Source organism: Mirounga angustirostris, unplaced genomic scaffold (assembly GCF_029215605.1).
Source record: "Mirounga angustirostris isolate CCGP_5_RB_7025 unplaced genomic scaffold, mMirAng1.0.hap1 SCAF_4, whole genome shotgun sequence".
NCBI classification, from domain to species: domain Eukaryota; kingdom Metazoa; phylum Chordata; class Mammalia; order Carnivora; family Phocidae; genus Mirounga; species Mirounga angustirostris.
Window position 1 is genome coordinate 8,050,455 of NW_026991712.1, and position 24,271 is coordinate 8,074,725.

At 46.7% G+C, this 24,271-nt stretch overlaps 1 long non-coding RNA gene across 1 annotated transcript in view; it reads left to right on the forward strand.

Annotated features, from left to right (window-relative positions):
• Nucleotides 1-24,271, forward strand: part of LOC135363955 (uncharacterized) — a 158,434-nt gene that overhangs the window by 40,289 nt on the left and 93,874 nt on the right. The window contains exon 3 of the long non-coding RNA XR_010410390.1: nt 6,353-6,447. This is a non-coding gene — a long non-coding RNA (uncharacterized LOC135363955). The remainder of the gene's footprint in view (nt 1-6,352; nt 6,448-24,271) is intronic.

The window sequence follows — 24,271 nt, forward strand, 5'->3', positions numbered from 1 at the left end:
AAAAAAGAGAAATAGATGTAAACCATATAGAACATAGTAGCAAAAAAAAAAAACCCCAAACCAGTGGCAGCTAGTATGACTAGCAGGTGTCTGTCAGGCAGCCATCCTCACCCACAGATGAAATAGAGAGTCACGCCTGGGCTAAACATGGATGCCCACCTGTGAATGGAGCTTCAGCCTCCCCACAGCGTCTACTCTGAAGACTTCACAGACAAGACATCTGCTCTGAGCATCAGGAGCTGTGGAGATTTTCAGAAGACAGAGTCAGAGAGAGAGATCATCCTTAAGATGATCTCAGTTTTGGTAGCTGAAGGAATATCTGTCCTTCCAAACTGCAGGCTTTGAAGTGAGATTTTTGAGTCCCACAAAACTGTTGTCTGTGATCCTCCTGGGGTGGGGGAGGGGGGTACCCTCATTTGACACACAGGTGTCCCTCCGTCTGCGACCCTTGTCTCCATCCTGAGCGTCTTCCCGGGGCGGCACTTCTGTTCACACTCTCCGCTCCCACCACACCACCGCTCGACCTGCTCTCCCCTCAGTGTGCCTGGCCATCGGGTGCCCCACATCTTGTTCACACGTGACGTGCCCTCCCCTCTCTCTGACTCTCTCTGTCTTCTGAAAATCTCCACAGCTCCTGATGCTCAGAGCAGATGTCTTGTCTGTTGAAGTCTTCTTTGGTCCCTCTTTAGAAATGACCCCATTTTTTTTTTTATTTAAATTTCCTCTGCTCCTGGAGGAGACAGCTTAGTTACTGGAATGAGCACGGGATCTGGATGATATGTGTGTGCTGGAATTAGCACAGCACCAGTGAGAGCAGTGCCCGAGGGTGTCAGGCTAGAGGGGACAATGTGCACAGCAGGACGGGAGGAGATTTGTTCATTGAGGGCATCCTCCTAGGATTCAGGATTTGATGTCCTGGCGAGGCCATGTTAGAGCTAATCCTAATCTGCTGGGATGCCTCCCTGGCTTGGAAACGAGATGGAGATGTCAGAGTGACCGTTGCAAAGAAATGAGGAGGAGGTCAGAGGGCTAAGAGAGTGGAATAATAGACTGGATTTATAGTGTGAGGCCGGAGGGCACCCTCCTTGGTTGTGTTCCCTGGGAGCATGCAGAGGACATGTTCTTCACATAGCCAATAAGGGATAGATGACACTGCCTGGGGTGGGGGCGCGGAGGGAGGGCAGAGAAACTATGAAAAGCTCAGGGTCATTTATGGGCTAGGGTTGACAGTAGCAGATGATGCCCACCCTGAACTGGGCTTGACAGGTTCTAGATCAGCAGGAGCCAGGTATCAGCCCTTAACCATGGAATTCAGAGGGATGTAGTTACTTATGGGATAACAATGGCTAATAGACCACAGTGATCTAAAGGGAGGAAAGATGAGCAGGTAGCCTCCAAGGATGTAGCTTGACTCGTAAAACTGGAAAAAGCCAAGGGCTGGTGAAGAGAAGGCTGCAGCTAGCCATCACAATGGACACACGGGTCTGTCACCCGGTTTCTAGACCTGAGGCAGTTCTTGGACCCAGAGTCTGTTGTTTGAAGGGGAGACGGAGTCCCCTCATGGAAGAGAAGAGACCTGAAGATGGTAGCCAGTAAATATAATAACAGTTCCCTCCAGTGGTTCCCCAAGGAACTGGTGACCACTTCCCATATGGTTCCCATGGAACCATATGCTGTAGGAAGGGGATCAGCCTGTTCTTTTCAGCTCCTCCAGTAGCTGATGGCGGAGGATGGATGCTTGGGCCTGGTTAGTAGATGGGTCAGCATGAGACAGGGCTGTGAGCCATAGCGAACCGTGGACGTACTGCAGCCCCACTCAAGTGACAATGACAGCGGGAGGTCCTCCAGCGGGCAGAGCTGCTGTGGTGCATGTGGTCGGGTAAGTCGGGCAGAGGAGAGGGCGGCTGAGTGAGAAGTACACCTGGGCTCGGGGCTGGCCGCCAAGGGCTGGATGGAAACCTGGGGAGGAGGCTGGTGGAGAGACTTGTTAATACGTTCAGAACGCGAGGATCTCTGTAGCTCTCTTTGCAGCCCACCTGAGGCCGTCCACGACAGAGCAGGAACTCTATGACCAGGGGGACAGGAGGGCTTTCTAGGGATGCAGCTGCCCTAGCAGATTTTATTCACATCTGTCTAGAATATAAGCTGTGTAATGTCAGAGACTTCTGTGTGTTCTCTTCTCCGCTATCATCCTTACGACACCGAACAGACCTGGGTGCACAGTAGATGGCCAATAACCTTTTGTCCAAGGAATGACTACAATATGCATGAATCAAGTTCTTGACCTATCTGAATCTTTACGGAGCTAGCTTCCTAGAAGTACATGGATCAGATAAGGGATTACTCTAAAGTTTGCATTTTATTTTAGCAAATTTGTTTCAAGTACTGATCCATGCTTACCTGGCTATTAAGATGTTCTGGAACTTGCGACATATGGTACAACTGTCTCTGTGCCGACTGGCACTTGCAACCAGAGTTTCTAAATCATCACTTCTTTCCTCAACAGCACTCGCTTGTAAATATTTTCCAGCTGCATAGGTGGGAAAATGCCCCCACACTTTGTTATTATTTATAAAACGGAACATCCATTAGCTCTTTGATTTTCTTCTGTCTGTTAATATTATTTATTCATTTTCCAATTAAGGGTTCATCCATTTTTAATGAACTCTAAACAAAAATGTTAAACACTAGTGTGAAGAATTTATTAGGTACATTTTGTTCAGTTTTATTGCTGTCCTTTAAATGTTGTAGGCATTTCTGTTCTATAGATGCTTATTTATAATGTAAGATAGCACATCTCTCAGAGTTCTAATTTGTGGCTTATGCTACTTTAGTGCTGAGAAAGTCTACCCTCTTCCGCAGAGCAATAAATACTCCTGTGTTTCTACCTCGTTTCTTCATACATACAAATCATTAATCTAAGCAGGATTTATTTTGCTGTATAATGGTGAGAATCTAAATTTGATGTATTTTTTTTTTTAGCAAGGCCATTTTTTACACTGCCTTGAATAATCTATTCCTCCCTATTTATTTGCTATTCTTCCTTTATCATATATTCTTATTTATAGGAGGTTCTGTTTCTGATCTGTGTACTCTCTTTCACTGATACTGTTGAGTCAATTATATGCTCATTGGCTTAAAAATAATGGCTTTATTGAGATGCAATTCACGTACCGTAAAATTCATCCTTTAAAAATGTACAATACAGAGATTTTGTTATGCATCCGTCATCACTATCGAATTTTAGAGCATTTTCATCATCCCCAAAAGATACCCTGTACCCATTAGCAGTTACTTCCTATTTTCCCCTCCCACCAGACTCTGGAACCACTAATCTGCCTTCCGTCTTCATGGATTTGCCTATTCTGGACCTTTTCTATAAATTAAATCACATAATATGTGGCTTTTTGTGTCTGGCTTCCTTCACTTAATAGAATGTTTCGAGGTTCATTCATACTGTCGCATGTATCTGTATGCATTCCTTGCCATTGCCAAATGCTGATCCATTGTGTGGATATACCACATTTCATTAATCCATTCACCAGTTAATGGAATTTGGGTTGTTTCTACCTTTTGATTATTATGAATAATGCTGCCGAACATTAGTGGACAAATTTTTGTGTGTGTACGTGTATGAATTGCCACTTTTTCCCAAGTGGCTGAACCATTTTAATTCCTACCTTCACCTAAAGAAATTTTGGGGGTACCTGGCTGGCTCAGTTGGTGGAGCACGCGACTCTTGATCTCGGAGTTGTGAGTTCGAGCCCTGCACTGGGTGTAGAGATTACTTAAAAAAATAAAATCTTAACAAAAATCAAATATAAAAAGATAAAAATAAATTTGTACATGTTTGGCACCTTTTTAAATTTAAAGTTTTCCTAAAACTTTTTACATTTAAATTTTCCTAAAAAAATTAAAATTTTCCCTAAAATTGATTTTTGGACTTGGTTTTATTTTATAATTCTTTAACACATATTTCAGTAAACTATTATGTTCCTGCTATTTTTTAAAATGTGTTTGTTAGCTTATTATTGAAAACGATGTATTCAAAACTGAGTTTACCTGTGCAGGATTTTAGACACTTTCCATTTTTCTCATTTTTAATATCTAAAACATTTATGATTATCTTGCATTTTCTTTGTGACTCCAGTAATTTAGGAGCACATTTTTATTTTCGAGTGGTAGTGGTGGTTGTGTGTGAGGTTATTTAAGGAATTTAAAAAAATGATTAAGTGGAAAAAAAACACAAAGCATTGAGCATGGCGCCAGGCACACAGTAGGGACACCATCAGTAACTGAATCCTTTTTTCTCCCTTCCCTCTACAGCTCTGTTCTTGGCAGTTCTTCTTGTCTCCTCTTCTAGATTCTGTGTCAATAAACTATTTGGGCCACCCTGAAATTTGTAGTTTTTATTCATATTATAATTTATAAACCACAAGGACAGATTTTTCTCCGTTCCCTTCATTCGTGTTCTCTGGAACTCAGAACCTTATTGATCTGAAGACTCAAGAAGATTTTACTTTCTTTCCTCTCCATCACTGCCACCTTTTTAAAATTCTGTGGTGGTTTATTCTGTTTTCTTCTGGAGCTAACACTGCTCATGATCTAGGATTTTGTCTTACATATCAAACTTTCATTAATTTCTTATTCATTTACCTGTCTATTCTGAGATGATATCAATAGCCTATTCTTTACATTATTTAATTTATTGCAGTGTGTTATTTCTGTTTTACTGTCTGCAATACTAATTTTAATTATATTTTTAGTCTCATAGCAGTTTTTCCTGATTGGAGTCAATGGTCTTTTCATCTTTTCTAAGTGTGTGTGTGTGTGTGTGTGTTTTAATGTGTCCTTGAATTTCTTTTTTTTGTTTTTAAGATTTATTTATTTGAGAGAGAGAGAGAGGGAGAGAGCGAATGAGCATGAGTGGGGGGAGGGGTGGAGGGAAAGGAAGAGAGAGAATCTGAAGTGGACTCCACACCCAGCACAGAGCCCAATGCAGGGCTTGATCCCAGGACCCTGAGATCATGACCCAAGCCAAAACCAAGAGTCCATGTTCAACTGACTAAGCCACCCAGGCACCTGCCCCTTGAATTTCTTTCTTTCTTTTTTTTTTTTTTACTATTATGTTCTTTTTAAAATGTGTTGTCTTTTGCATATTATTGATGAAACCAAGTTATCAGTTAGCTTTTGCTATCTTAAAAGAAATAAGCATCACAGAACTTAGTGACTTAGAACAACACACTGATTATTTCTTACTCTCCTGTAGATTAGTTGGGTGGTTCTTCTGCTCCCGCCTGGCTTGCCTGGAGTGGTTGGTCTAGGACTGGTCTGGCAGTTGGAAAGCATGCTGCAGGGCCTCAGACATGTGGTCTTCCAGCCCTGGGTTAAGCTAACCCAGGCCTCTGCATATGGCAGTCCTATGGTTCCACAGGGCAGCAAGAGGGGACAAGCACAGTTGCCCAAGCAAGCCTGTCATCTGCTAATGTCTCAATGGTTAAAGGTGAGTCCAAGGCCAGTCCAGAGTTTCCTAGGGAAAAGCACCACCAAAAGGCCAGGAAGGAGGGTGTGGAATATGTGGTCATGTTTACAAACTCCTTGTGTTTCACATTTTATTTCTTTTTTTTTTTTTTAAAGATTTTATTTATTTATTTGACAGAGAGAGAGAGAGCTAGAGCAGGAACACAAGCAGGGGGAGTGGGAGAGGGAGAGGCAGGCTTCCCGCTGAGCAGGGAGCCCAATGTGGGACTCGATCCCAGGACCCCAGGATCATGACCTGAGCCGAAGGCAGACACTTAACAACTGAGCCACCCACGCGCCCTCACATTTTATTTCTTACAATAAATCACTTTTAGAGCCATGCTCCTCTTCCAATTTATTAGGTTAATACTTTGGTGATCTTCTTGAGTGTTCTTTTCATGCTGGTTTTAGAAAGTTTGGTGATTTTTTTTTTAAATGAAGAAAGTCTTTCCAAATGGAGTATTTAGCCCATTCTGACCTCCCCCGTTTGCCTTACCTTCGGAAGGTGATATATAACAGGCGTGAGGCATGCTCTGCTCATTCCCTAACTGCCTGCCAGTGGCCGCATGGAGATACACATACTTGCTGCCATTTGTGATCTCGGTCGAGCTTTCCTTGATGTGAATACAAATCCCATTAGTCCTCTTTAAGTAGTTGTTGCTGTCTCTGGTTCTCAAAGATGGTTTGGAATTTTGCCTTTTCCTTTGTTTTCAGGCTGCTTTAATAGAGTATTACATTTTAGCTGATGCATTGTTAAACTGAGAGTCTGGGAAAGCAATACCAGTTATGAACTTTACCTTAAATAAATTATACTCACCTACATTTCTTGCAGGTTTTGTGAAGATTAAAGGTGCCGATGTACATAAAGCAGGATGCACAGCCCTTGGGCTCGGGGTCGTGTCACCTGCGTTCCTTCTCATCAAACGTGTAAGTGAAAAAATGCACAGGCGACAATCATTACAGTTTAAGCACAGACTTCAGACTGTTGAGCGGGAGTTTCACGGAGATGCTATAAGGGCACAGGGGTTAAGTGAGACCCTGGCAGGCGGCGGGCACCCCAGTTGGGCAGTGCTGCCAAAGAAGGGATGGACAGGGCTCGGCTATCAGATAGGGAGTTGGACAGATGACTTTTCAGGTTCCTGCTCAACTTGTGATTTTCTGCTTCTAAAAAAGAAAACATTAGGCAAATTATCCAGTGTTATAGTCATTTCATATACAGCAATGATTTTTATTAACTTTTTCTGCTGAGAAGACATCATTCGGATTCAGGAAGTCTGAGTGAGGCCAAGGATATGTTATTACAAATATCCCGATGGAGGTGGGCTGCATCAGATAGGTGTGAGAGATGCTAGCACAGAGAAAAAGCTCAGGCTAACTGGAATCAGGTGGCTGGGGTCTGAGCTGAGCTCAACCGCTTACTAGCTGTATAACCGACCTGTTACATAATCCACCTCTACCATCCAATATGTGCTCCAGAAATATTTGTTGAGTCGATGAACTTACCTCTGTTGCCTTACCTTTAAGATCAAGGTCTTGAAAAGCACCTGCCATTGGTACCATGCGCGTTAAATGGAGTAGGGGATGCACGTTGACATGTATGTGTGGCTCGAAAGAGGGTGACTCCTCTGTTTGCTGCCCATTGATTTCATAGATATGTTATTGTTTGAAGCAATAAATATTAGAGGGTTTCTGGCATGAATCAGAGTCCAATTAGCCCTTTGCCTCTTGAGATGGTCAAGGATGACTTTTGTCGCACAAACACATCGATACTGTTTATTAGAGCCCTGATCCAAAGAGAGACGTCATAATTAGGCCATAGCAACCAGTCCCAACAGTAAGTTGTTCAGTGTGAAGATGATTCTGGGTAGATTTGGGTGTAGGAATGACATCATAGCCCCCACTGTGGGCACTGTGGGTTGTATTTATTGCTTTTAGGCCAAGGTTTTATCAACAGTAAGTTGTTCAGTGTGAAGATGATTCTGGGTAGATTTGGGTGTAGGAATGACATCATTGCCCCCACTGTGGGTTGTATTTATTGCTTTTAGGCCAAGGTTTTATTTCTCTGTGAAAATGTCATTTATTCAACAAATTAGGATTTATAGGATAACTGATTAGGCAGTAAAACTACTTCCACCATTAACAGTAACACATCCTGGAAATACGAGCAAGGGCCTGTTGGCAATAGTTTAAGATTAAGATAAAATTTTTACAACTGGCAATTGGAAAATATATAAAAGCGTAAGCAAAGTATATTACCTGGAGCCTCACAGAGTTGAGGATATTCTGCAAATGTGAAGTATAAATATTTGAAAATATCCTTACGGCACAAAAAGCCTCTGGTGGAGGCTCTCTGGTGTTGTGGAAATGGATTGATGTGTATAAAACTGCTCTACTCATGAATTTCCATTTCTCCTTTATTCATGATCCAGACATTTCTGTGTAGACATAATCATCTGACACGAGATCAGGAAGGGAATTTACAGGTCCAACAACCCAAGGATGACGGATGGGAGCTGTGCATGCCTCCACTCCCCGGTTTCTGCTCCTGGCAGACATTACTGATCCAACTCATGGCTCTTTCCAGTTGCGTCTGTCTGGTCACGGAACTCTCGAACACGGGACTCCTGGAAGTCATTAGGGGCTGAGTCAAGTTGGAATGGACATGCAAGTGTTTGGCTGCCCCCTATTTAGATTATAATACGGGTGTTAGTGGCAGATCCGGATTTCAATTCTAGGTCTTGATCTTCCCACTGGGAGCCACTGTCCTAAGCGCATGGGTGTGGGGGTGTCATAGGCCAGTGGGGGGGCCGTGAGGTAGGGGCCCTTTCCTTGTACCGCCAGCGATGGCTCTGGATCCGTCCTGTGGTGTGGCTTCGAACAAATCACTTCCCATTTCTGGGCCTGTAAGGTTTATGCCTATGAAGTTAGGGATAATGATCTATCTCCTAGGGCTTTTATGAGCATCAAAGGAGATAATGGGTGTGAGCGTGTCTCCCACGTTTTGAATGTAGGTGAGTTTATGCTGGTACAATAAAATGTCGCTTCCTAGAATCTGCGGGCAGCCTTTTTTCCAGGCATCTGAGGAATTATCCTTCTAAGTGCCGGATATTTTATTTTGAGCATTTTAGATGGAAGTTGCTCTATAATGGGTTACACACTTTACTGATCTTTTAAGCAGAATACAATAAACAGAATTTGATCTTTTGGATGACTCACTGGCATTAAGAAAATTAACTTTCATAAGACAATCCCTGAGGACTTACCAAGGCATGCTGGAACGCTGGTCCCCCACTGACTGGTGCTGAGCGCCTGTGGCTTTTGTGACTTCTTGTGTCCCCTCTTAATGAATTTGTTCAGCCTTCTCTTCTCAACTGCTGTTTCTTTCCCTCCCAATCCCACATCTCCCAGGAAAGGAGCGTCTCTCTCTCTCTCTCTCTCTCCTTAATTGCTTTTTCTACCTTGCTGTGGATCAGTTAGATAATCAAGTCTTAGACCAAATCAGATCATGGCCATAATACCAACACTGACGTTTTCGGGGCGCTGACACACGCCAGATCTCCTTGTAACAACCAGGTGCACAAGGTGAAAGCTGGAAGTCATCCTGCCCCCACTCTGTCTTCCACCACGCGGCCAATCCTGTTGGCCCTACACTCAAGGCGTGTCTGGAATGTGGCAACTTCTTACCACCCCCTCAGCTACCGCTTGGTCCGAGCCATCACTGCTGCCCACCTGGCCGCCCACCTGGCCTCGCTGCCTCTGGGCTTGGTCTCGACATAGCAGCCAGTGTGACCGTTAAGACATAAATCAGTTCCTGTTACACCCCGGCTCCAACATGGGTAACATTCCCCACCTTGCACTCAGAGCACCAGTCAAGGTCCTCTCCGTGGTTTCCTAAGCTTGGAAGCTCTGCCCTCATTACTTCTCTCCTCCTGTCCTATGGCTCCATCAATAGCAGCCATGTTTGCCTCTTTTTTTTTTACTTCAGTCTCACGCATCTCATTCAGACCTCAGGGCCTTTGCACTTGCTGTGTGCTCTGCTTGGAGCGCTGTCCCCAAGGTCCCTCACTCCCGTTCTTCAGGTCTCTGTTCAGAGGCCTCCCTTGACCATCCCAGTTAAAATTATAGTTCCCTCCACATCTGGTGTTTGGAAACAGATTGATGTGTATAAAACTGCTCTATTCATGAATTTCCATTTCTCCTTTATTCATGATCCAGACATTTCTGTGTAGACATAATCATCTGACACGAGATCAGGAAGGGAATTTACAGGTCCAACAACCCAAGGATGACGGATGGGAGCTGTGCATGCCTCCACTCCCCGGTTTCTGCTCCTGGCAGACGTTACTGATCCAACTCATGGCTCTTTCCAGTTGCGTCTGTCTGGTCACGGAACTCTCGAACACGGGACTCCTGGAAGTCATTAGGGGCTGAGTTAAGTTGGAATGGACATGCAAGTGTTTGGCTGCCCCCTATTTAGATTATAATATGGGTGTTAGTGGCAGATCCGGATTTCAATTCTAGGTCTTGATCTTCCCACTGGGAGCCACTGTCCTAAGCACATGGGTGTGGGGAGTCATAAGCCAGAGAGGGGGCCCTGAGGTAGGGGCCCTACCCTTGTACCACCAGCAATGCCTCTGGGCCTCCCTTGACCATCTCAGTTAAAATTATAGTTCCCTCCGCATTCCCTATCTACCCTCTACGTGGTATGTTCCTCCGCGGCACCTGCCATCTAACGTAATAATCTTACTGATTTCTTTTGTTCATCGCCTGTCCTCTAGAACATCAGAATGTTGTCTGTGTTTTCCCTGCTGTATTCTTGGGTGCCTAGAGCACTGCTTGGCACATTTTAGGTGCTTGAGAAGTGTTTGCTGAATCTTTGAAAGAATGAAAGAATGAATGTGAACACCACCCCGAAGAGGGAAGTAGGGCTTTGGAAGTAAATTGAAGAAGCAGAGCTGGGATTTGGAGCGGGCACCTGTAGCCTCTAAGATATGTTAGAATTTTATCCAGATGCATAATAAATGGGCTGTGGATCAGGTTTCCTCCCAGAAGTAAAATGAATGGGTGGTGGTGGGAGGATTTGGTTAGTTCTAGATTTCTGCTGCAAAGTCAGATTTTGTTTCTCTTCTGATTTTTAGCGTTCCAGGTAAGTGAGGTTGTCAGATACAATCATTTGTTCATCCATAAATTTCTCTGACCAGTCATTTCCCAGCAAATAGTCACTGATGTCTCCTGTGTGCCAGGCAGTGCGGTCAGAACGTTGCTGTCCCAGCTGTTGTTCACGGCCTCACCAGGAGATTGGGAGGATGCTGGGAGGGCATGCGCAGTGGCCGCCAGCCCCGCCTGGGAGGCGTGTGGGAGGCTTGTGGGAGGCTCTGAGTCTGGGAGTCCTTGGTTGGTTCTGAAGAATTCCCAGAAAAGGCTGACCCTGAAAGTTGCTTCGGGAGAATGAAGGCTTGGCATTTCTGGTGTTGGGGAACTGCAAGTAGGTGAGCAGAAGGCTAGGGGCTGTGGTGAGCAAGAAGAAAGGGAGGAAGCCTGGGCCAGGTCAAGGAGTGCCTTGCTTATGGTTATTATTATTATTGTTATTATTATTCATTATTATTATTAGTTTAATTGGCGAATGGCAGCAAGAGTCTTTTGAAAAATATGAAGACAATTCTTTTTTTTTTTTTTGAAGATTTTATTTATTTATTTGACAGCGAGAGACACAGCGAGAGAGGGAACACAAGCAGGGGGAGTGGGAGAGGGAGAAGCAGGCTTCCCGCCGAGCAGGGAGCCCGATGCGGGGCTCGATCCAAGGACTCTGGGATCATGACCTGAGCCGAAGGCAGATGCTTAACTGACTGAGCCACCCAGGGGCCCCAGACAATTCTTTTTTTTAACATCACTTTCTTTTTGCTTTACAGCAGGCCCCCAGTAGGGGCACCTGGGTGGCTCAGTCGGTTAAGTGTCTGCCTTCGGCTCAGGTCATTGTCCTGGGATTAAGCCCCACATCAGGCTCCATGCTCAGTGGGGGAGTCTGCTTCTGCCTCTCCCTCTGCTCCCGCACCCCCACTCCTTCTCTCTCTCTCTCAAATAAATAAATAAAATCTTTTAAAAAAACAAACAAAAAAATTAAAACCCCAAAGACCTCTGATGTGGGAAGCCTGGAGCTCCAGTGTGACAGTCACCAAGAAGCCCTGCCTCAGACTCAGGGATGTTCCTCTCCTCTGGGATCCCCCTGGCACCTTCTGCTCAGACCTGACAGAGAACTGCCCACCTCCCCTTATGCTGCAGGCCCTGGGGGCTGTTGTAGGGTCCGAAGCATCTGTTGAGCTCCAACACAGTGTCTCAATGGCTTAAATCTGTTTTGAAAGAAATGTTCTGAGTTCATGTAGCAAAGTTCCACGTGCATTTTGTATGCAATCTGATTGGACAGTGCTGCTGTGCACTTTTTTTTTAAATTTTATTATGTTAGTCACCATACAATACATCATTGGTTTTTGATGTGGTGATCCACGATCCATTGTTTTCGTATAACGCCCAGTGCTCCATGCAGTACGTGCCCTCCTTAATACCCATCACCAGGCTAACCAGTCCCCCCTTCCCCCTCCCCTCTAAAACCCTGTTTATTTCTCAGAGTCCATAGTCTCTCATGGTTCATCTCTCCCTCCAATTCCCCCCCCATTTTTCCCTTCCTTCTCCTAATGTCCTCCATGCTATTCCTTATGTTCCACAAATAAGTGAAACCATATAATTGACTTTCTCTGCCGTGCACCTTTTTAGAAGCCAAGCGAAGTGGTGTGTCCATCAACCAAACATATTAGTGTGATATTCATTTCAGATCAGCTTTGGAAAAGATGTGATGGGACTCCTTAAGTAGCTTTTCTCCAGCTGCTTCCTGGGGGAAAGCCCAAAGGCAGAGTTTCTCCAAGGCCCTGGTTGGTGCAGCCTCGGGGCTCATCATTTGCTTTAAAGCCACGCTTCTTTCCCTGCATATGCTGGTTGGAGTTCCCAGGGACTCAAGGCAATTGGGTTCCTTTCCCAGCTGAGTAGAAGAGTAAAACGCTCCTCTCCTCACGTTTTTCTGGGGAGGCAGGGCTTTCGGCGTGGCATCCAAGATGGGAAGAGGAGTCCCAGGGTTAGGGGAGACCCAGTGGATGAGGATCTCATATGCATGGGCCTTTGGAGTCCCACAGAAAGATCTTTGTAGTTGGCACGAAGACTCAGTGCCACCGAAGGTGTCTGTGTGTGCTGAGCTTCAGAGAGAAGGGACTTGCCACAACACCACTCCTGGAAATGGCAACCCCCTTGGGGCAACTCGTTCATTTGTTCATTAACGGGCTGATTGATGGATCAAGCCCTCATTAAATACTTGGTAAATGCTGGATCTTTCCTAGCCAGCACCGTGGCTGCAGCAATAAATAGGGCACATTTTTCATGCTCCAAGGAGCTTGCTTCATTCATTCATTCATTCATTCATGCATTCATTCAGGTATTCATTTATGTAGTAGCTAAGGGCATGGTCTTTAGAGTCAGATGGCCTGGATTAGAATCTCAGCTCTATCACATTTTCTGTGGATGACCTCAGCAAGTCATTTAACTTTGTGTATTTCACCCATAGATGGGGATCATAATAGTGCCCAGCTCTTAGTGTTCTTATGAGGTCTGCCTGCCACATAGTAAGTCCTGTTTCATTCAGAATAGTTAATAATGTGATCCAGGTGCCTGGGTGGCTCAGTCAGTTAAGCGTCTGACTCTTGATTTCGGCTCAGGTCATGATCTCAGGGTCCATGTTGGGTGTGGACCTGCTTAAGATTCCCTCTCTCCCTCTCCCTGCTCCCTTCCTTTCTAAAATAATTTTTTTTTAAAGATTTTATTTATTTATATGACAGAGAGAACAGGAACACAGGCAGGGGGAGTGGGAGAGGGAGAAGCAGGCTTCCCGCCGAGCAGGGAGCCCAATGCGGGGCTCGATGCAGGGCTTGATCCCAGGACCCTGGGATCATGACCTGAGCCGAAGGCAGACGCTTAACGACTGAGCCACCCAGGCGCCCCTCTAAAATAAATTTTTTAAAAAAAGAATATTTAATAAGATCTTTCATGTGCCAGTTCTGTGCTAAACATAGGAGACCGTGGGGAATGCTACGGTTTGGGGCCCTGTTTTCACGAAGCTTCTAGCCTAGTGAGGGACATAGGTGGCATTCAGATGATCATAGATCACATAGGGAGATATGTGATTGCATGAGCTGTAAGGCCCACCAAAGATCAGTACAGGGTCCTGTTGTGAGGGAGGAAGAACAGTCTTCCCCGGAGAATTGTTGTCACATATCCTCAGAGGCTAGAAGAGAACATAGCATTAGTAGACCCTTGCGAAGTACCCCTTGAAGGAACACAAAGTCCTTTGAGCTGAGATCTAAAGAAGAATAAGACTTAAGGACACCTAGAGTAAAGGAGGGGAAGAGAATTCTAGGGAAGAGCAGAAGCACGTGTCAAGGCTGTGGGAGAGTGGAATTTGGCACCCTGCGGGTATGAACTAGGGTGCGGTGTGTGGAATGCAGAGAAGACAGAGTGGAGCCAGATGATACTGGACAGGGAGGCTGGGCCAGAGCCTCAACAGCTGTGGCCAAGCCTTTGATGCTTATTCTAGAAGCAATGGAAAACCACTGGAAGCTTTTAAGCAAAGAGAATAACAGAATCAGGTCTGTGTTTTTAAAAGATCACCCAGTGGGAGAGTGGCGGGGGCCAAAATGGGTAGAGGGGACTGTTTAGAGGTATAGAAGTTGACTTTCACTAGGTTATGCTGAAGAAACATTTACCCCAACATCTCAGTGGCTTGCATCAGCGAAACTTTATATCTCACTTGCACAACACATCCTCCGTGGGTAGCTCTGGCTCTTTTCCAGGTGTCTTCTTCAGTCTGGGACGTGGAATGATGGCGAAGATTTTATGCGGGAGATATGGTTCTCATGGCAGAGGGAGAAAAGCTATGATTGTCCGCAGGAGGGTTCTTTAAGCTTCTGCTCAGAAGCAACATATTTGATGGGCCATATGTGATTGGTCATATTTGATTGAAAGTCACATGACTGAGTCTAATGTCAAGAGAATGGGAAATTCCATTCCTCCCATTTGAGGGACAGCAAGTCACATGTTTAAGCCTCTTATGGGAAAGGGAGTGAATAGTGATGGCAGGAGTCCATGCAAGTGATGATCGTGCGGATGGAATAAAGGTCTATGCAAGAGAGGTTAGGAGACGAAAGTGACAGAGCTTGGTGCTGTGCTGGATACAGGGACCGGGGGAAGAAGAAGTGTCAAGAGTGTGTCCCAGATGTTCTGGATGAATCATGCCCCACCCACATCCCTTGGACCTGACCATTTCAGAATGCTCCAGCCAGCTTCCCCAGCTGTGTGTCCGTCCCGCATGGGAGGGAATCTGGAACCACAGAGACTGCATTGCCCATGTGAGTGTGGTGGACTGAGGTCCTGGGGAACTTACACTTCTGGAGCAGTCCTCAACCAGTGACTTCTAGGAGTTGATGTATAAATACTCACAATCCCTTGACCTACAGGTGGGATAATTTTGAACTATGTGTCCATGCTTTCCATGGGATTAACCTCCAGTCATTCATTGTCAGGGCTAAATTAATAATCTCCCCTTTAGTAGCTGACTTTCTTTCCTATATAATTGTCCTACTCCTACTGGTGTTTCCCAAATCACCGAAATAAGCTACTCACCCTTGAACCCTTGTCTTGGGGTTTGCTTCTGGGGATGCCTAAATGAAGACATCATGTACTGAGCCAGGGAACACCAGGGAAAACCAGGCTTGGGGGAAGGGTCATGACTTCCCTGGAAATGTAGAGAGTTTCAAGTAGCTGTGCAACATTTTTGTGGTGATATCAAGTAGGTTGTCTGGAGTAAAGAGGCCGCATCTCTGCAGGAGACAGGATTATGGGACTCACTGGCATTTCGAATGCAATTAGCTCAGTGTCTAATGGAAGGAGAGATACCGTTACAGACAATTCTAAGAAAGTGAGAAATGTTGGCTTTGAAGGTAAGGCCTAAGGACAGTGGGAGCACAGAGGAGACACATGGTCTCAGCCAGGGGAGGGTAGAGGATGGGACCAGGGAAGACTCCCAAGTGGTGGCTGTTGGTTAGGAGAAGGGGATTGAAGGAACATTCTAGACCCTGTGGCTAGGGGGAGAGCAGAGGAGAGCATGTGTGGAATCTCAGGTTGTGTGTGAAGAGGAAGAATTGAATATTTCATCTGTAAAAGATTGTAAATGAGCTAGAGGAGAAATACACAAGGTATCAAAATATAAGATTACATTTTCGACAGGGAAACCAGATAATGCCGTCCATTGTCTTCGTACACGTAAGCGCGTCCTGGAGGGCAGGCTGACGTCCCTGATGCACAGTGCAGGGGACTGTGCGCAGCTCGTGGAGACACCCCGGGCTGGCTTGTTCTAGGCAGGCTCAGTGCAGGGGGGCTGGAGGGGATAATGGGCATAAGGACTAAAGGGTTCATGTGGGCCAGCCTCCCTTTTAGGGTCTTTATGTCCATGGCCTGATGCTTATTACCGTCTGAAAAACGGGGTCACTATGTTATTGTTCCCATTTACAGCTGGGAAAATTGAGACACACACTAAAGGAATATGGCCTAGGTCACACAGCTTGCTTGCAGTGGGGGGAGCCGCTGACCCCAACAGCCTGGTTCTTAACCATGGTTGCTGAATTTACTGGTTGGTTTCTCTGAGGCTGTGGAAGGAACACAGACCCTTGTGTCAGACCCCCAGGGGCCAAATCATGCTTCTGCAGTTTCCTAACACTGAAATTTGCAAAGGAACTTAACCTTGTTGATCCCATTTCCCCATTTTGAAAGGGTATTAGTGCCTACCCGGTAGGGTGCTGAGCAAGGCAAATGGGGTAATAAGCACAGAGCCTCTAGCCCAGGAAGGTGTTAAATAAATATTAGCTGAAGTGAAATTAGGGGTCATAGCATATTGCTTTTCCTTCAACTCCACTTAAAAAAATATGAATTGCGAGAATTTTTATTTTTTTTAATAAGACTGTTAAGCCCATTAATGGCCCATGAAATGATATTTTCTTATGGCAACCACCATATATAAGTGGCATTAAGTGGAAGCTTCGTGGGTGATTATACGAAGGACCCTAATTATCAAGAGCTATGTTAAAGAAACCGTCCAAAGGAGGAGGGCCATGGAATGAATCACAGTGCGTCTGTGCAAAGGAAACAAATGTGCTAAATGGGTGGTGGTGATAATCAGTGTTCTCCCTGGGAAGAATAACAGCAGGTGAGATTTATTTCAATTTGTCTTTCTGAAAACATATTATGAATGCATTACTTTTATCACAGCCAGAAAAATCTTAAAAAGTGAGGAAAACAAAGAGTAGGTCAGCCTTGGAAAATTCCTTTTTGGATTATGCAGAAACCACACTATGAGGGGGTCCTGGTTTGGTCTAATTGACGACTAGACAGATACTGAGAACTTGGATGTTGAGGGTCAAGGCTCTTCGCTGTTCTGACTGGGATAGTTTCACTAGCAAGTCCTACCAAGATGGTAAGATCACGTCCCTGAGGAGAGGAGGCAGGCTTAATAGGGACCAGGTTTTCAGGCAGGCTCTTGGGGTGCGCTGTCCTGCCTCACTACCAGAGGTTCCAACCTGAAGGAGTGTGGTGGCATCCCCATCTAAGAGGGTTGGGTCTGATGGTCAGAGCAAGGGTGGAGGGTCAAGGTTGACAGGCAGTGGTGAAGGCCAGCAGGTAAGAGAGACTGTGGCAAATTCAGAGAAGTGGAAATCCTTCGGTAAGTCCCAGGGTGTGGAGACCAGAGAGGGGTCTTATAGGGGAGGAGGCTGGCTGGGCCTGTATGGTATAATAAAAATATATATATTTGGTGTTTGTCCCAGGTTCACAGTACAGAGCTCCTAAAACTCTTAGAATTTCCTGAATGATAGGACTGTTTTTGTTATTCATAATGCACCTCTTTTGACCACACCTGAGTTTATACTAATGAGATAACTCTTGGGGGTCCCTGGATAGCTTCAAGGTGAGGGCTGGTTGCTGGAAAAACCAACTCTGTGATTAGAGGGTTAGAACTTTCGACCCCACCCCCAGACCTCTGGGGAGGAAAGAGGGGCTAGAAATTGAGTTCAATTACTAATAGCCGATGATTTTATCAACCATGCCTGCATAATGAAACTTTGACAAAAATCTCTATATGATGGGTTTTGGGGACCTTTTGATTGGTGAACACAATGATGTGTTGGGAGGTAGTAAGGGCAACATGGAAACTCTGCACTCCCCTCCACCCTATCCCTTGTTCTTCTCATCTCTTCCATTTGGCTATTGCTGACTTGTATTCTTTATAGTAAACCAGTAAACAGAAATGAAGCACTGCACTGAGTTCTGTAAATCCTAGTGAATTATCACACCCAAAGAAGGGGATTGTGGGAAGCCCCCAAATTCATAGTCGGCTTGGCATAAGCATGGGTGGGTAGCCTGGGGTCCCCTCTGTGGCTAGTGTCTGAAGTGGGTGCAGTCTTACGGGACTGAGCCCTCCATCTGTGGGGTCTGTGTTAATTCTGGATAGTGAGTGTCAGAACTGAGTTGAGCTGTTGGAGACCCAGTTGATGTCAGAGAATTGGAGAATTGGTGGTTGGATAAACAACACGTATTTGGAGTCAGGAGAAAAACCACACAGTCTGCACCAAGCGGGTTGACTAGTAGACCCACCTGGGTACCAAAGTGTGCAGAAGGAATCAAACCAGAAGCCCAAATGCAGAACCAGGGCAAATGGACTCTCCAGGGGGAACATGGTGGTAAAATAAATGAAGAGTCACTCATTGGAAACCAGACTTCAGTCCTATAGCTAAGCTGGTGATGGGATTGAAACCCAGCATTAGCGGAGATGTGCTCAATGCATGACCCCTGATGGCCCGATTTCACGTTAGCATCTGGTTCTCTTCCAGCCCCACAGAGAGTGGGTATAGATTCTTGTGCATCTGTGTGATCTGGACTCTTGTTGATTCTTACTTCTTTTCTCACAAATTTGAACGTCTCATAGTTTCCAGAACTCGTCAAGAACCTTCATATCTCCCGGCCTTTTGGTGTGTGCATGAGTGTGCATGAGTGTGCATGAGTGTGCATGTGCGTGCGTGTACATGTGTGTATGTGTGCCTGTGGTGCGGGGCAGGGGAAGGGGGATGTGTTTATATCTCTGGTCTCTCTCCTGTGGGCCTTTCTTTCCTAGACCACTTAGTCTTTGATTATTTAACTATACAAGTGTAACTGGGTACGATAAAGGGATCCTTGTCTCCGTTTTGGCTGAGAAATCAAAGCTAATGCGGTTGGTGCCAAGAACATTCACAGCCGGGAGTGAAGCATCAGGTCACTTATGCAGGGCTCGCTAAGAGGCTGGAATCTGCTCCGTTACCCTTGGAAACCATACACTCCAGCCTCTAAAGATGCAGGGATTGAGGGTTGGGAGAGGGTTTCTCTGGAGGGAGGGGTTGGAGGGCTGTGCACCCCCACTCTGTCTCCTTTTCACCCCTGCACGTGGTCCTTCCCTCAGGCTGAGTTGGAGGGGCTTCACAGAGATGACTGAGGAGCAGCCTGGTGTGCCCATGACACCATCAGTCCAGGACTCCTGAGGCCCGGTGTGTGTGTCCGGTCTGGGAAGACTTAAGGAGTAAGGCTATAACCAGTGGCCTACCTGGAAACAGGGCAAGAGAGGTGGCTGTGATGGTTGGGAGCTGCCTTTACCCCCAGATGGGGGAAGGATGCTTGAGTGTTCCTGCGGGCCAGTGGGGTTACCTGTGGGACCCCTCCCAGAGGGCCAGGAGGAGCTCAGTAGAGAGCCTGGGGGGACCAGAATACCAGAGCCCAGGTTGGAAGCCCAAAGGAGCTACAATCCAAGGTCTTCATCGGGGGGGGATCTTCAGAGCACCCCCTAGAAGTGCCCAGAAGAGAAAAGCCTCTCCTGGGCATTTGCCCATCCAGGGAGAACTGATTCCATCTGTATCCTCCATGCTACACTGAGCCCTTTGCCCCTCATCTCCGTCCTGGCCTTTCCTCCTGGGTCCAGAAGAGCTACTAGGGAATTGGGGAGCAGTGAGCAAGGGATGGAGGAATATCCACCTGAGCCCACCCTGTTACCACAGGCCTGGTTTGTCGCATGGGGAGAGTGTGCCCTAGGACTCCGCTGGGTTTGTGACCGTGACCCTGGATGGGTTGAAATTGTTAGAAATGGGACTCTTGCTCTGACAAAGACATTGAAGGGCATTTGACTGTCCACAGTGACCACCACAGTGACCACAGTGACTGGTGATCCTCCGGAACCTGCTCAAGACCCATCCAGAGGCGGGGATGTGGGGGGATGTAGTGGAGAAGAACCGAGTCCTTGTTTGTCCGCAACCTGACATCCCACCCTGTTCAGTGAAATGGTTACCTACAAGCAGGTGTTTCTGTAAGAAACTGTAACTTGCAGGGAAAGCTGGAGTCTGCCCGACGTGCACTGCAGACCCGGCCTCTCTCTGCTCTGGCCATGTCACCTGGCTTCTTCCTGAAGGTGTCTTGGGGAGGCTGTGATTTTATGTACATAAATCTCTCACTTCTTTTCTCACTTTCTTGTTTCTCTGTATCTATATCTTTATCCGCATAGGTATAGGATACAAATTATTAAAAATATAGCATATTATATATAACTATAATAACATACATTATTATCATATATGTCATAGGACGGTGATAATACCCTGCAAATCCCTGAGTCCTATTAGTTAACTCCTTTATAGCTCTTAGCTCCAGCAGCCTCTCTCTGTCCCTCATCATCCTTGTCTGGGCCAATAGCATCTCTAGCATTTTGACGCAGATTCCTGTTCTGCAGTCTGACCTCTCCTCTTGGCCATGCAGTCGGCCGGTGGGACAGGCTCCATCTCCAAGTGGGAGCTCTTGTGTCTTGAGGAGGGTGTGCAAATGAGTAACTTCATTGCCACTTCTAAGTGGTGGTGCTCCAATGATTTTAGCAACAACAAAGACATTTTTAAAATCTCAATATGTTTGACTCCTCTCTCTCTCTCTCTGTCTCGGGGAAAGCATTCCTGTTAAAGATTCCTACAGCCCCGACATCATAGAGCTTAAAAAACAGGGGATCAGGATTCAGTGGGAGGGAGGCCTATCCCCAAATCAAGCAGCTCGTTCCTGGCCCAAATCCATGCCACTCTTGGCCTGAGGGAGCACTGACCCCTCTGCGGAGACAATGAGCACCCCCACCTCTCACCTTCCTCAGCCAACTGGAACCTGAGGGCCATCAGCCGAAGCTGTGGGAAGTCTTCCTGCAGCCTCGGGAATGCCTTCTCTCCATGCCCATCTCCACGGGCCCGAGGAGAGCATTATACTTGTCATTATTTCACCGAGAGCGAATCTGATGGAAAATGTGCTGGTGGCTTTGCAGCAACATGGGAGAAGATCATTAAGATGGCTTAAGTGGGCCTTGCAGGGCACTGAAACTCGACACTGAGCTCCCTGCTGGTGATGATGACCCGAAAATGAAGCCGTGACAGCCGATCTGTGGCCATCTGAAGAAGTGCTTCTCTGCATCCAAGCATTCAGCCCGTCATTATCCAGTTGTTAAAGTTCAAATTACTGAGTTTCCCCCCTTCTTTTTCCTTCTGGACTTAGTGCTTGTGTTTAGATGTTACGAGTCAGTTGATTTAAATATCTCTGCTCGGCGCTCCATGTAAACAACAAGAGGCCCAGGGATTTATCCTTGGGAATGTCAGGGGAGCAGAGGAAGAGCTAGTCCTCCCTTGTAGGGTGACCTGCCAGGTCTGATGAGGGGTGCTTTGTGCCTGGTTAACTATTTACTTCCCGCACCAGCCTGTAAATCAGGCTCCGTCATCCTTCTGCCCATTCTACCAATGCCCGGGAGGTGCCCGCATCAAGCAGCTAGTTCAGGGCCTGTTAGCTGTGGCTCCAGAGTCCCTGTTTCAACACCGGCACCATTCACTACCTCCAGGAGGGAACTGGAGCTTGTGGTAAGACTCAAGGTGGAGGTTGGCAGCCAGCCGAGCAGAGAGCCTGGGGTCGAGGCACTGAAGGTCAACATTGTAGTTCCGGCATTTGCTGGCTGGGCGACCTTGGACAGTTTTGAGCCCCAGCTTCCTCGTATTCAAGATGCACCTTCATTCCATTAACAAACCCATCTGGAGCCCCTGGATGTGCCAGGCATTCTTCTGGGCTCTAGGCATTGGGTGATGGATAGGACAGACACGGTCCTGTCCTCATGAAACAGTGTAGTGATGGGGGAGCCATAGGGCAAGCAGAAGAAAGAAACAGGATCATTTCAGGTAAGAGACTGAACAGGGTGGATGGTAAAAAGTGTCCTATGGGAGGAGGCACGTCCTTGGATTGTTGGTTGGTGAGGACCTGTCTCGAAGGTACCATTTGACCTGAGATGGGAATGAGAAGAAGGGGCGGGGTGAGCCCCCAAAAAGCCAGGGAAACAGACATGTGCTAGTTTCCTGGGGCTGCTGGAAAAAATATAGCCTCATGGTTTAAAATAGCACAGACTTACTGTCTTAACAGTTCTGGGTGCCAGAAGTACAAAATCAGCTTCTCTGGGTTCAAGTCGAGGTTTTCGGCAGGGCTCTACTCCCTCCAGAATACTGGAGGGTCTGTTTCCTTGCTTTTCTTGGCTTCTGAGCTGCATTCCTCAGCTCCTGGCCCCTTCTTCCCTCTTCAGAGCATCTTTAGATCTTTCTCGGCTTCTGTCATGTTGCCTTCTCCTCCCTGTGTGTTGTCTTCCCCTGCCTTCCTCCTATACTTATGAACACATGTAGGGCCTGCTGGGATAATCCAGAATAATCTCCCCATTACAGAATCTTTCTCATATTTATAAAGTTCCTCTTGTCATGTAACATCCATAGGTTCCAGGGATTGGGGCTTGAATATTTGGGGGGGGGGGTCACTCTTCATCCTCCTGCAAAGGCCTTCCAGAAAGAGGGAAGAGCCCACCGAAGGCCCTGACAATAATCCGTGCCCCACAGTGGTCTGTGGTGAGGAGGATACAAGGTGGTTTTGTAAAGAGCTAGAAGGTTGTTGGTTATATAGTGAGTCCCCCAAAATGTTAGATCTCATAATGTTTACTGGATGGGGACTCCGAGGGCAGAAGGGGCTACATCCGCTGCTGAGGGTGGGAAGGCTGTGGGTTGGAAGAAAGAGGTGTCTGGGGGTCCTAAGTAGTGGCACTGTCCATGTGTGTTGCTCAGGGAGCCCCAGCAAGACTCGGAGATGTTTGCATCTATTCCCAGCCTTCACTGGTTGGCTGCACCACAGGAGCATGGCCCGCCCACCGGCTTCCAGGGGACAAGGAGGTGCAGCCCTGGGAAAGGAGTAAAGGAAGGACAGCAGCTCCGACCCCAGCAAGCTTCTCCCTCCCCAGAGAGCAGCTCCTCTGCTTGGCCCTGGGGTGCTACCTGGTTCCTGGTGGGGGCAGGAATGTGGAGATCGCTTAGACCTGGCAGTGGTTCTGACTGTGGCTTTGGGAAGTCCAGGGAACATTCTTAGGGTTTCTGTGCTCTGTAGTCCAGCTCACAGGCTGGACAAGCAGATGGGAACAGGGCCTAAATCCTGGCCAGAAATAGAGAGGGTGCGTTTTGCTTAACTTTGCCTGGGTTGCTTGGCCAGGGAGGTGAACACCCTCATAGGTGAGGATATGGCAGGCAGGAGTCTAGTTAAGCTGAAAGAATCTCTTTTTGTGTCTGTCTGTGTTTTACAGGTAAGGACTGGGGAGGTCCAGGAGAGGGGAGAGCTGTGTGGGGCCTCCAAACCCAGGTCTGGGGAGGTGGAGTCAAATCTTAGGAACTTTCCATTTCAGTTTGGGGTCTCTCCTTGAGCTCGCTCAGACAGGACTAGCGAGGCAGGACTTGAAAAGCATGACACAAGAAGTGGTCATTGAGGGCTCGTGGATCTAGGGAAGGCAGAGGCGTGGTGAAGTCAGACGGGTGAATTCTGACTCAGGGAGGCAGATCCCTGGAGAGGTGAGCTCGAGCAGTGCTTCCTTTGAAAAGGAATCGTGAACACGAGAGGTTCTGTACAAATTCCACCCTGCACTCTGAGGGAGGACAGAAACAGTAAGGCTTTAACTGCAACTTTAATTTTTTAAGCACTGGGGGTGGGGGGAGGAGGGAAAATGGATAACTCAGTGCCTTTTGGGGAGATGGCAAGGCACTTGGAATTAGGGGTACAGCACTAGAATCGTGGACTCGAATTTGAATCCTGGCTCTGTCCCTATTAGCTGTGCAACTGTGGGAGAGCCCTGTAACTTCTTTGAGCCTCAGTTTTACCATATGTGCAATGGGGATAATATTGCTTCATGGATGGTTGTAAGGATTGAAGGAGGTAATGCACACATTGTACTTGGGATGCAGTAAGTGTGTTCATTTTCTAGGGCTGCTATGCAAATTACCATAAACCGGGTGGCTTAAAAGGGAAGAATTATATCTGGCACAGTTCCGGAGGCTGGAAGTCCAAAATCAAGGTGTTGGCAGAGTCACATTCCCTCTGGAGGATATGGGGAAGAATGCTTCTTGCCTCTTCCTAGTTTCTAGGGCCTCTGGTGGTTCGGGTGTGTCTACTCCGGTCTCTGCTCCATCCTCATATGGCCTTCTCTGTGTGTTCCAAACCTCTCTCTTTCCTTATAAGGACAGCACCCTCCTCTAGTATGGCCTCCATTTGATTCCATCCG